Raw genomic sequence first — 12412 nt, forward strand, 5'->3', positions numbered from 1 at the left:
TGGCTCAGGTGTGCGTCAGGGGTGTCCTTTGAGTCCTCTGCTATATGCGTTTGCAATCGACCCCTTCATTAGAAGGCTAGAGAGTGGACCATTGTGTGGGGTACCTTTGGGCATCGCTGGTGAGCCTCCTTTGAAGGTTGTGGCTTATGCTGATGACGTTTCTGTTTTTGTCTCTGGGACTGGGGAAGCGCAGGAGGTGGTCTCAGTGACAAGGCAGTATGCGGAAGCATCAGGTTCAAAGGTCAACCAGGACAAGTGTGAAGCTTTCTGGATGGGCGTGGAAGGTGAGAGCTTTGTTCTCCCGGATGACTTCCCGGAGCCCCAACAAAAAATTAGAGTTCTAGGCATTGAATTTGGCCCAGGTGACTATGGTCATGCAAATTGGGTGAGCAGGCTGGAGAATGCCAATGCCAAGGTGGCGAGCTGGAAAAGTTGGCGGTTTTCCTTAAGGGAAAAGGTTGATCTGATCAAAGGTTACCTGATTCCAATTTTTCTGTATGTCAGTTTTGTCTGCATTTTGCCAGTGTCTCTCTATACCAGGATCTATAGTTGTTTCTTCCAGCTGTTATGGGGAAACAGAATAAACCTTGTCAAAAGGAGTGTGACTTATCTTCCTAGGCGGGAGGGTGGTCTAGGAATGATCAACCCTGTAGTCTTTTTCTCTCTGATGTTTGTAAAGTACAACCTTGGTAACATGTTGGCAGAGAGACCGCCTGGGTGGGTTGGTATTTTCCAGTCCTGGTTTAGGCCCTTTCTGCGAAACTGGGAAAATGGTGGGCCAGTGAAAAGCCTGAGGGTCAAGCATGATAAGCTCCCGACTTATGTTGCCCCGTGTTTGAAAATACTTCGGCAGTGGCAAGTAACGGCAGGGGAGATCAGATCTCTTCCAAGGAAACTTCTTGAGAAGCGGATCATGAGCTCTGTTTTTTGCGAACCACTGGCCTTAAGGGATTGCCCAAGCCTAGTTTTGGGGGAGGGTTTGCGTTTGATTAATTTGGAGAGAATCCCAATGAAGTTTAGGGATCAGGCTTGGCTCGCTTTCCATGGAAAACTATATGTGAAGGGCAACCTGAAGTTTCTCTCTGTGAGTGATCGTGGCTGCCCGAGAGTAGAGTGTGGAGGTGCGGTGGAGTCCATGGATCATTTTTTGCTTCAGTGCCCTTTTAATATAGAGGTGTACAAGAGGGTAGGGAGGGCTCTGAGTGTACCCTTCCTCCCCCATATGAGTTATGCAGAGTGGGTGTATGGGGCATTCCAGACTCGCCGGGATTATGATTTGGAAACACTTTTTTTAGTTAGTGTAGTAGTCCGTTATTTCACGTGGAGTGCACGGTGCCAGGTATCCTTACGGAGTAAAATCCTCCCTGTTGAGGTGGTGGTGCAGAACATTCTGGGTGAGGTTGGGAAGATTCGGGGTCTTGAGAAAGACAGGTGGCAGCAGGAGGCCTGGATAAAGGCGTGGAGGAATATCAGGACTCTGTAGCTGCTGCCTGTTGATCTCGGGGTGTGCGGCTTTTCTTTCTGTCCTTGCTTCACTCCCCTAGATTTTCAGATAAAATATATTTTTGATAAAAGGCTACATGCATGGTGACGGTGATGTTCCTTAGTCTGGCTCTCTCGTAGGGTTTATGCTGTGCGCAATTTGGTTTATTTATTATGTTCTTGTTTGGTTTTTGGTTTTGTATAGTTATATTTAATTATTTTGTAAATATGTTATTTATTAATTTATTTATTATGGTTTTATTGTATATAAGTTGTTGTTTGTAAGATTTTTCAATAAACAAAATTAACCCCTCATAATGGGCACAGCGGGTGTACAGACCCGGGTACTCAGCACAGGGATGGGGGAACCCCTCATAATGGGCACAGCGGGGGTACAGACCCAGGAACTCAGCACAGGGATGGAGGGAACCCCTCATAATGGGCACAGCGGGGGTACAGACCCAGGAACTCAGCTCAGGGATGGGGGGAACCCCTCATAATGGGCACAGCGGGGGTACAGACCCGGGAACTCAGTACAGGGATGGTGGGGACCCCTCATAATGGGCACAGCGGGTGTACAGACCCAGGAACTCAGCACAGGGATGGTGGGAACCCCTCATAATGGGCACAGCGGGGGTACAGACCCAGGAACTCAGCACAGGGATGGTGGGGACCCCTCATAATGGGCACAGCGGGGGTACAGACCCAGGAACTCAGCACAGGGATGGAGGAACCCCTCATAATGGGCACAGCGGGGGTACAGACCCAGGAACTCAGCACAGGGATGGGGGAACCCCTCATAATGGGCACAGCGGGTGTACAGATCCAGGAACTCAGCACAGGGATGGGGGGGAACCCCTCATAATGGGCACAGCGGGTGTATAGACCCAGGAACTCAGCACAGGGATGGTGGGAACCCCTCATAATGGGCACAGCGGGTGTACAGACCCGGGTACTCAGCACAGGGATGGGGGAACCCCTCATAATGGGTACAGCGGGTGTACAGACCCAGGAACTCAGCACAGGGATGGGGGAACCCCTCATAATGGGCACAGCGGGTGTACAGACCTGGGAACTCAGCACAGGGATGGTGGGAACCCCTCATAATGGGCACAGCGGGTGTACAGACCCAGGAACTCAGCACAGGGATGGGGGAACCCCTCATAATGGGCACAGCAGGTGTACAGACCCAGGAACTCAGCACAGGGATGGTGGGGACCCCTCATAATGGGCACAGCGGGGGTACAGACCCAGGAACTCAGCACAGGGATGGAGGAACCCCTCATAATGGGCACAGCGGGGGTACAGATCCAGGAACTCAGCACAGGGATGGGGGGGAACCCCTCATAATGGGCACAGCGGGTGTATAGACCCAGGAACTCAGCACAGGGATGGTGGGAACCCCTCATAATGGGCACAGCGGGTGTACAGACCCGGGTACTCAGCACAGGGATGGGGGAACCCCTCATAATGGGTACAGCGGGTGTACAGACCCAGGAACTCAGCACAGGGATGGGGGAACCCCTCATAATGGGCACAGCGGGTGTACAGACCTGGGAACTCAGCACAGGGATGGTGGGAACCCCTCATAATGGGCACAGCGGGTGTACAGACCCAGGAACTCAGCACAGGGATGGGGGAACCCCTCATAATGGGCACAGCAGGTGTACAGGACCGGGAACTCAGCACAGGGATAGTGGGAACCCCTCATAATGGGCACAGCGGGGGTACAGACCCGGGTACTCAGCACAGGGATGGGGGAACCCCTCATAATGGGTACAGCGGGTGTACAGACCCAGGAACTCAGCACAGGGATGGGGGAACCCCTCATAATGGGCACAGCGGGGGTACAGACCTGGGAACTCAGCAAAGGGATGGTGGGAACCCCTCATAATGGGCACAGCGGGTGTACAGACCCAGGAACTCAGCACAGGGATGGTCGGAAACTGCCATTCCACTCCCTGACAGCGAGGTGTGAGGTTGCTGGTTCCTTAGCTCGTGGGCTTCCAGAAGCCAGGGGCTAGAGTTGCTTCTCTGCCCCAGGAAGGATGCTGGATCCTGGGGAGGACCCTGGCGGGGGCCCCCTGGATAGGCCTCAGCCTATGGAAGACATGGAGCTCGGCCCAAGGAGGGGTGAATCCCTGTCTACCTTTAGACGGAGGACTGTTGAAAAGCTGAGGCGGATTGAGAAAGAGGAGGAGAAATTGGCAACTTTGAAAGTAGAATTTAAAAAGAAAAAGTTGTATTGTGCCAAACTGTACAGCAAGAAGAGACCGGCTCTGAGGCCTGAATTGAAGGACTTGGAGCAAGCTTTGAGGAAGCAGAAAGAGTTGGTGAGCTCTCTGAAGGAAAGCTGTGAAGCACTTCAGGAGAAATACAGGAATGAGGAACGTTTCAGCCGTATGAGGAGAGGAGCCGTTTCCAGCATGGAGAGTGACCCAGCCAGTGAAGAGATTCAGGTACCGACAGAGTCAGCAGAGAGTGAGAAAGTGGGCCCGGAGGATGAGCCCAGTTCTTCAACACCTCAAACCTCAAATGGTGGAGGCCTCTGTCTCCCTCCCTCTGCAGCAGCAATGTGGAACATCTGAGCAGGAGGTTGAGGGGGGTACTGGCATGTTGGAGTTCGTCGCTGAGCTGGAAACCCCTCTGGATGGAAGAAAGTTCCATTTTTCTGCAGATTCCCCAGATGAGGAGATGGATACCGTTCCTCGCCCTATGAAAGAGAGACCTGTGGAGAGAGGAAAATTCACCATTAAGCCTGCAACAACCAGGAGGGAGTTTGATCCCACCATCAGCCATGACACTGCAGAGGTAACACAGCAAGCAGGTACAGTGTGTGTGCAAAGTGGTGATGTGAACTTTATTAATGACAATGTGCTTGCTGAGGGTTGTAGTGCTATGGGCTGTCAGCCCACACCCATAGACAATGTGCAGCGTGCAGTGCAACCTGATACACCTGCTGAAAAAATTCCACTTTTAAATGCAAGTGGTGAAAAAATTGAAAAAAACTGTGAGCTTCTGGTTGAAGAGTCTGCAGAGAGGAGCACCACGGACATTGCAGAGGCTTTGCCTGGATCAAATACAGTGGCTGTTCCTGAGCATGGTGGAGGAGATGCTGGGAGCAGTAGTGCTACAACTGTTTTGGAGTCTGCAGTAGACAAGGCTGTGATTGAACCCAGGAAAGCAGCTGAGTGCTCAGAGAAGGGGGAGGGGGTGGGTCTTGTCTCTGCTGCTCCAAAGACTGCAAGGGTTGATTCAGGCTCCTTGTCATCAGGTGTGGTTGGGTCTAAAGTCAATGCTGTAATTGCTGATGTTTCTGGGAGGAAAACCTATGCTGGTGCTGCTGAAGGGTTTGGGAGGGGGGTGCAAGCAGGGAAGGAGCATGGAAATGTTTCATCTTCCTCATTATTTAAAAGGAGGAATGTGGTACAGCTCAGATGGGAAGGCGAAGGTATTCCGCCATATAGGAGAGCTGTGGTTGATAAGATTCTGCAGATGGGTTTTAAACCTGCAGATATCTTTGCCCTGATCAGTCCGACCGGCTCCTATGAGTACGATTTGTCCTTTGTCCGTCTGGAGTCTTTGGACATATTTTGGGAGAAATATGAACATGTGTGTAGGAGCCTGCCGGACTGGAAAGGGCTCATCCCCAAAGTTGTGTCACGTCAGCCACTTATTAAAATGGTGACGATTCTTGTGCGCAATGAATCCATACCACAAGGGGATTTATCATGTATGGCTGAGGAGATATGGAGACATCCTGAGCCCCTTACACAAAATTATGGATGATCGAGGAATATGGACGGGGGGATGGTCTGTGCAGCTAAAACTAAGAGTCATTGATAATGTCATCCAGCATCTGCCATCCTCCGCTTTCCTGGGGAGGGACAGGCTGACCATATTCTATCCAGGCCAGCCAAAGCTGTGCAATAAGTGTGGGGATAAAGGGCACTTTGCGTCCTCCTGTCCAGTAATGAAATGCTCTCTGTGTCAGGATTTAGGGCATTTGGCAAAAGATTGCAATATTATAAGGTGCAACTTGTGCAATGCAGTTGGGCATCCTTATAGCCAGTGTCCTGAGGCAGTACACAACCAGCCTGAGCTCATGAGAGAGTTCTTCCGTCTGGACATGGAGGATGCTCAGAGCTCAGCAGCTAGGGTGCCTGCGATTCCCTCCGAGACTGTACCAATACCCAGTGTGTCAGTGTCTTCCCAGTCTGTGGTGCCCCAGTCTGTGCCAATGCCCAGTGTGTCAGTGTCTTCCCAGTCTGTGGTGCCCCAGTCTGTGCCAATGCCCAGTGTGTCAGTGTCTTCTCAGTCTGTGGTGCCCCAGTCTGTGCCGATCCCCAGTGTGTCAGTCAGTGGCGGCCGGTGCATAGGGGGCGCCAGGGCGCCGCCCCCCCTGAAAAAAGGAAGAAAAAAAAAGATAAAAAAAAAAAAAAAAGATTGCAAAACGAGCAATAAAGTTTGAAAAAAAAAAAAATTGCGTTCGCCGCCGCCGCCAGCCGATGTGGAGGGGGTGGGGGGGTGGGGTTACCACCCAGAAGAGGCGCCGATTGGCTGCCTTCTGGGGGGCGTGGGGGGCGTAACCTGGGCGCAAGGCAGATTCCTTGGAAACCCCCACTTCGTGGATTCCTGGCTGTGATTGGTCCAGCCTCCAGCCTGGACCAATCACAGCATCCAGGACATCCAACGCTGACCCCGCTGACGTCACTCGCAGCAGTGGACCGGACCGCGGGCGATGGAGTCGGGTGGACACCGGACGGGAGTGACGGCGGCACCGGAGAGGAGACCAGACCACCGGAGGTCATCTGCTGGAAGAAGACATCACCACCGGTGAGTCCTCGTGGTCCTCCTGTCCTGTCAGTCCTCCATGACCATCCATCCAGCTTTTCCACCGCCATCCCCCTATGCTCTGCCTCATCCCATGAGTCATGGGATGAGGCAGAGCAGAGGGGGATGGCGGTGGAAAGGCTGGATGGATGGTCATCATGGGCCATGACCATCCATCCATCCAGCCTTTCCACCGCCGTCCCCCTCTGCTCTGCCTCATCCCATGACCATCCATCCATCCAGCCTTTCCACCGCCATCCCCCTCTGCTCTGCCTCATCCCATGACCATCCATCCATCCAGCCTTTCCACCGCCATCCCCCTCTGCTCTGCCTCATCCCATGACCATCCATCCATCCAGCCTTTCCACCGCCATCCCCCTCTGCTCTGCCTCATCCCATGACCATCCATCCATCCAGCCTTTCCACCGCCGTCCCCCTCTGCTCTGCCTCATCCCATGACCATCCATCCATCCAGCCTTTCCACCGCCATCCCCCTCTGCTCTGCCTCATCCCATGACCATCCATCCATCCAGCCTTTCCACCGCCATCCCCCTCTGCTCTGCCTCATCCCATGACCATCCATCCATCCATCCATCCAGCCTTTCCACCGCCGTCCCCCTCTGCTCTGCCTCATCCCATGACCATCCATCCATCCAGCCTTTCCACCGCCGTCCCCCTCTGCTCTGCCTCATCCCATGACCATCCATCCATCCAGCCTTTCCACCGCCGTCCCCCTCTGCTCTGCCTCATCCCATGACCATCCATCCATCCAGCCTTTCCACCGCCATCCCCCTCTGCTCTGCCTCATCCCATGACCATCCATCCATCCAGCCTTTCCCACCGCCATCCCCCTCTGCTCTGCCTCATCCCATGACCATCCATCCATCCAGCCTTTCCACCGCCATCCCCCTCTGCTCTGCCTCATCCCATGACCATCCATCCATCCAGCCTTTCCACTGCCATCCCCCTCTGCTCTGCCTCATCCCATGACCATCCCTCCCACTGCCATCCCTCTCTGCCTCATGCCCTCATCCCTCCCACCGCCATCCCTTTGCCTGATCCCATCTCTCTCACCTCCATCCCTCTGCCTGATCCCATCTCTCTCACCTCCATCCCTCTGCCTGATCCCATCTCTCTCACCTCCATCCCTCTGCCTGATCCCATCTCTCCCACCACCATCCCTCTGCCTGATCCCATCTCTCTCACCTCCATCCCTCTGCCTGATCCCATCTCTCTCACCTCCATCCCTCTGCCTGATCCCATCTCTCTCACCTCCATCCCTCTGCCTGATCCCATCTCTCTCACCTCCATCCCTCTGCCTGATCCCATCTCTCCCACCACCATCCCTCTGCCTGATCCCATCTCTCTCACCTCCATCCCTCTGCCTGATCCCATCTCTCTCACCACCATCCCTCTGCCTGATCCCATCTCTCCCACCACCATCCCTCTGCCTGATCCCATCTCTCCCACTGCCATACCTCTGCAGGGGGCATGTACGCTGGTCACTGTATTGAAAGGGGGCATGTACGCTGGTCACTACATTGAAAGGGGGCATGTACACTGGTCACTACATTGAAAGGGGGCATGTATGCTGGTCACTACATTGAAAGGGGGCATGTACACTGGTCACTACATTGAAAGGGGGCATGTATGCTGGTCACTACATTGAAAGGGGGCATGTATACTGGTCACTACATTGAAAGGGGGCATGTATGCTGGTCACTACATTGAAAGGGGGCATGTATGCTGGTCACTACATTGAAAGGGGGCATGTACGCTGGTCACTACATTGAAAGGGGGCATGTACGCTGGTCACTACATTGAAAGGGGGCATGTACGCTGGTCACTACATTGAAAGGGGGCATGTATGCTGGTCACTACATTGAAAGGGGGCATGTATGCTGGTCACTACATTGAAAGGGGGCCTGTACACTGGTCACTACATTGAAAGGGGGCATGTACGCTGGTCACTACATTGAAAGGGGGCATGTACGCTGGTCACTACATTGAAAGGGGGCATGTACGCTGGTCACTACATTGAAAGGGGGCATGTACTGTGTGGTCTGTGCTAGGGGGTCTGTACTGTGGGGTTTGTACAAGGGGCCTGTACTGTGGGGTTTGTGCCACTCTGTCAGTGTATCCCATAATAGGGCCCCTGCTCCCTATTATGGGATATACTAGTACTGATGGAGCCCTTAATATGTGATATATTGGGAGAATTGGTTCACGCAAGCAAAATACAGGGGACAAAATGGGTGGGGTCTATAAGGGGTGTGGCTTCTGAGAAATGGGAGGGGCCAAAATAGAAGGGCGGGGTCTTGCGCACCCCATCTTAAAACTTCACCAGCCGCCACTGGTGTCAGTGTCTTCCCAGTCTGTATGTAAGGTATCGGTTACTAAGAATGTGTCCAATCCTTCTGTGTCTATGTCTTCCAAAATTGCAGAGGCGGCAAGAGGTGCTGAGGCAGGGGCATCAAGTACAGTGCCAGTCCCTTCCCCTAGACATTGCAGGGCTTCTATTAGGGACCATGGGGTGCAGAGGAGTGGGGAGAATGGTGAAGAGGCTGGCCTGGTGGCAGATAAGGTAAGGGAGAGTGGGGGTGAAGGGGAGGGTGAGAGTGGGGAAACTGTTATTTCCAATTTGTCCAAGGGGGATGTGGAATGGTTGGAGGAGAAAAGAAAGAAGGGCAAAAGAAGGAAAAAAAAGTGTTCAGCTACCCACAGTCCTGAGGTTTTGCCTTTGACAAATAAGTTTGGGGTCCTGTCAGATGATGACGATGAATGGGACTTGTTGAGTACAGAATCTTCCATGGATGATGAGTCGCAGGGTGCAGTGAAGCGCACTGGTTCTCCAGGGGGAGAGAGTAGTCAGGCTAAGAAACGGCTGCCTCAATTATCTGTTAAAAGTGGCAACCAATAATGTTATCAGCTGAAAATCAGTCCTAAAATATAATTTTTGATTAAAGGTTCCATGCATGGTGAAGTTTCTTAGTCCGGCTCTCTCGTAGGGTTTATGCTGTGTGCAATTTGGTTTATTTATTATGTTCTTGTTTTGTATAGTTATATTCAATTATTTTGTAAATATGTTATTTATTATGGTTTTATTGTATATAAGTTGTTGTTTGTAAGATTTTTCAATAAACAAAATTAACCCCTCATAATGGGCACAGCAGGGGTACAGACCCAGGAACTCAGCACAGGGATGGGGGGAACCCCCAGATTTAATTTGGAAGTCTCAGTTCTGGGTGGAGGGACTTTGATGTCAGTACTGACAAGTAATTATTTTTGGTGTCTCGGCCATGGTTGGGTAATGGATTCCCAATGCTGGGACCACCATGGAAGGCCCTGATGGGGGTCATTACTACAAACCCCCATAATCCCCGGCACTGGAAATATGGGACAGCTCCGGCCCAGTTACCTCTCTCTGACGCCTCATCTGTTTGGAAAATGAAGTAACTTCATCTCAGCGCCTCTCTGTGGAGAAGATGAATTGGTGGCACCTGGACATCATACGGCTGCTAATCAGGAAGATCCGGCTGCTGGTGGACAGGGCAGGTTTTCAGGATTTCCTTTGGGCAGCTTCAGCCATTGGGAGGAGATCCTGGAAGTCTGACCTGCTGTGATCACACATCATATGGAAGGGGAATACGGCGTCCGAGGATCTCTGATCGGGAGATTCGTCTTCCACAATATCAATGTGACCGGAGCCGAGGGAGAAATGGGGAGCAGAGAACAGATTGTGCTGGGTGAGTGACCCCCACTGTGGAGATTTCCCTCACTTCCTGTCCCCATGACACCCCCACCTTTATATAGGGCTAATAATGGTGTAAGGTTTTTTTGCAGGCAGTAAGGAGGTGATACAACGGCTGCTCACCTCCTGTCAAATGCTCTCTGAAGAGCAATCTGAATGCTGGTTGCTTTTCATAGACCAAAGCACGTGTGAACAAGCCCTTAATTATTTATATTTTACAAATGTTTTACATTATTTATATCGTTTTGGGAATTTTTTATGTACAGTATATATATATATACTTTTTACATTTCTAACTGCCCTGCTGGGGGGGCTTTGATGAAATATTAGGGCAATAAACAGACCCCCGATGTGTCACTTCTGAGCCCCCCATGTGGTTTGGTGGGTGTGATAATGCAGATATGTGGGGGGGAGGGGCATTACCAATCACTGGCGGTGTCGCACGTCTACTATTGGACGGCGTGTTTCTGTGTGTCAGGAAAGACACAATCTTATGAATGTCCGCATCCACTTATCGACCGTCGCTCCTTTCACACTAAATAGCGGGGTTATGGCGGCAGAGAGCAGCCATGATGGCGGGCGGTCGGCTTTTACACTAGGGTGGTCCCAGCGGTGGATTTGCCGCAGGATCACCCTTACGGTGCGGCGGTGCTCCCCCCCCATCCCGCCGCCTCCCCGCCATTTTCCCCTCTTACCGGACACGCCGTCAACAATCCGGTCCCGGATCCTATGAGACAGGAATTCGAGTGAGGGCAAGATGCCCCCCCCCCCCCACTCTACTCTATGGTCTTGGAGGACCAGAGCAATGGCAAACGTTGTTGCCTAGCAACCAGTTTAACCACTTTAAGCCCCGGAGGATTTGGCTGCTCAATGACCAGTGCCCTGTTTTGTGATTCGGCACTGCGTGACTTTAACAGACAATTGAGCGGTCGTGCGACGCCGTACCCAAAGTAAATCGATGTCTTTTTTTTCCCCACAAATAGAGATTTCTTTTTGTGGTATTTGATCACCTGTGCGATTTTTACTTTGTGCGCTATAAAGAAAAAAAGAGCGACAATTCTGAAAAAATAACAATATTTATCACATCCTTTTTATAGGAAATTCTCAAAAAAAAAAAATAAAAAAAATGTAAAAATCAAAAACTTTTTAACATTTTAGGCCAATTTGTTTTCTGCTACATATTTATGGTAAAAAAAAAAATCCCAATACGTGTATTTTGATTGGTTTGCGCAAAAGGTATTGCGTTTACAAACTACGGGAAAGATTTTTAATTTTTATTTATTTTTTTTATTTTTTTGCGGGACTGCGACATTGCGGCGGACAGATTGGACCCTTGACTGACATTTTTGACACTTTTGGGGGTACCAGTGACATTACTGCAGTAATCAGTGCTATACATATGCACTGTCACTGTACTAATGACACTGGCAGGGAAGGGGTTAACTGTACTGGTGATCAAGGGGTTAAATGTGAGCCTAGGGGTGTGATTCTAACTGGGGGGGCGTGGCTTGTGAAATAATCCTACCTACCTTCCCTATACCCCCTCCCCCCAATATATACCTACCTACCTTCCTTATACCCCCTCCCCCAATATACACCTACCTTCCCTATACCCCCTCCCCCAATATATACCTACCTTCCCTATACCCCCTCCCCCCAATATATACCTACCTTCCCTATACCCCCTCCCCCAATATATACCTACCTACCTTCCCTATACCCCCTCCCCCAATATATACCTACCTTCCCTATACCCCCTCCCCCCAATATACACCTACCTTCCCTATACCCCCTCCCCCCAATATACACCTACCTTCCCTATACCCCCTCCCCCCAATATATACCTACCTACCTTCCCTATACCCCCTCCCCCAATATATACCTACCTTCCCTATACCCCCTCCCCCCAATATACACCTACCTACCTTCCCTATACCCCCTCCCCCCAATATATACCTACCTTCCCTATACCCCCTCCCCCCAATATATACCTACCTACCTTCCCTATACCCCCTCCCCCAATATATACCTACCTTCCCTATACCCCCTCCCCCAATATATACCTACCTACCTTCCCTATACCCCCTCCCCCCAATATATACCTACCTTCCCTATACCCCCTCCCCCCAATATATACCTACCTACCTTCCCTATACCCCCCTCCCCCAATATATACCTACCTTCCCTATACCCCCTCCCCCCAATATATACCTACCTACCTTCCCTATACCCCCCTCCCCCAATATACACCTACCTTCCCTATACCCCCTCCCCCCAATATATACCTACCTTCCCTATACCCCCTCCCCCAATATATACCTACCTACCTTCCCTATACCCCCCTCC

The sequence above is a fragment of the Pelophylax lessonae genome (genome assembly GCF_965119305.1).
Source record: "Pelophylax lessonae genome assembly, chromosome: 12".
In the NCBI taxonomy this organism is placed as follows: Eukaryota; Metazoa; Chordata; class Amphibia; order Anura; family Ranidae; genus Pelophylax; species Pelophylax lessonae.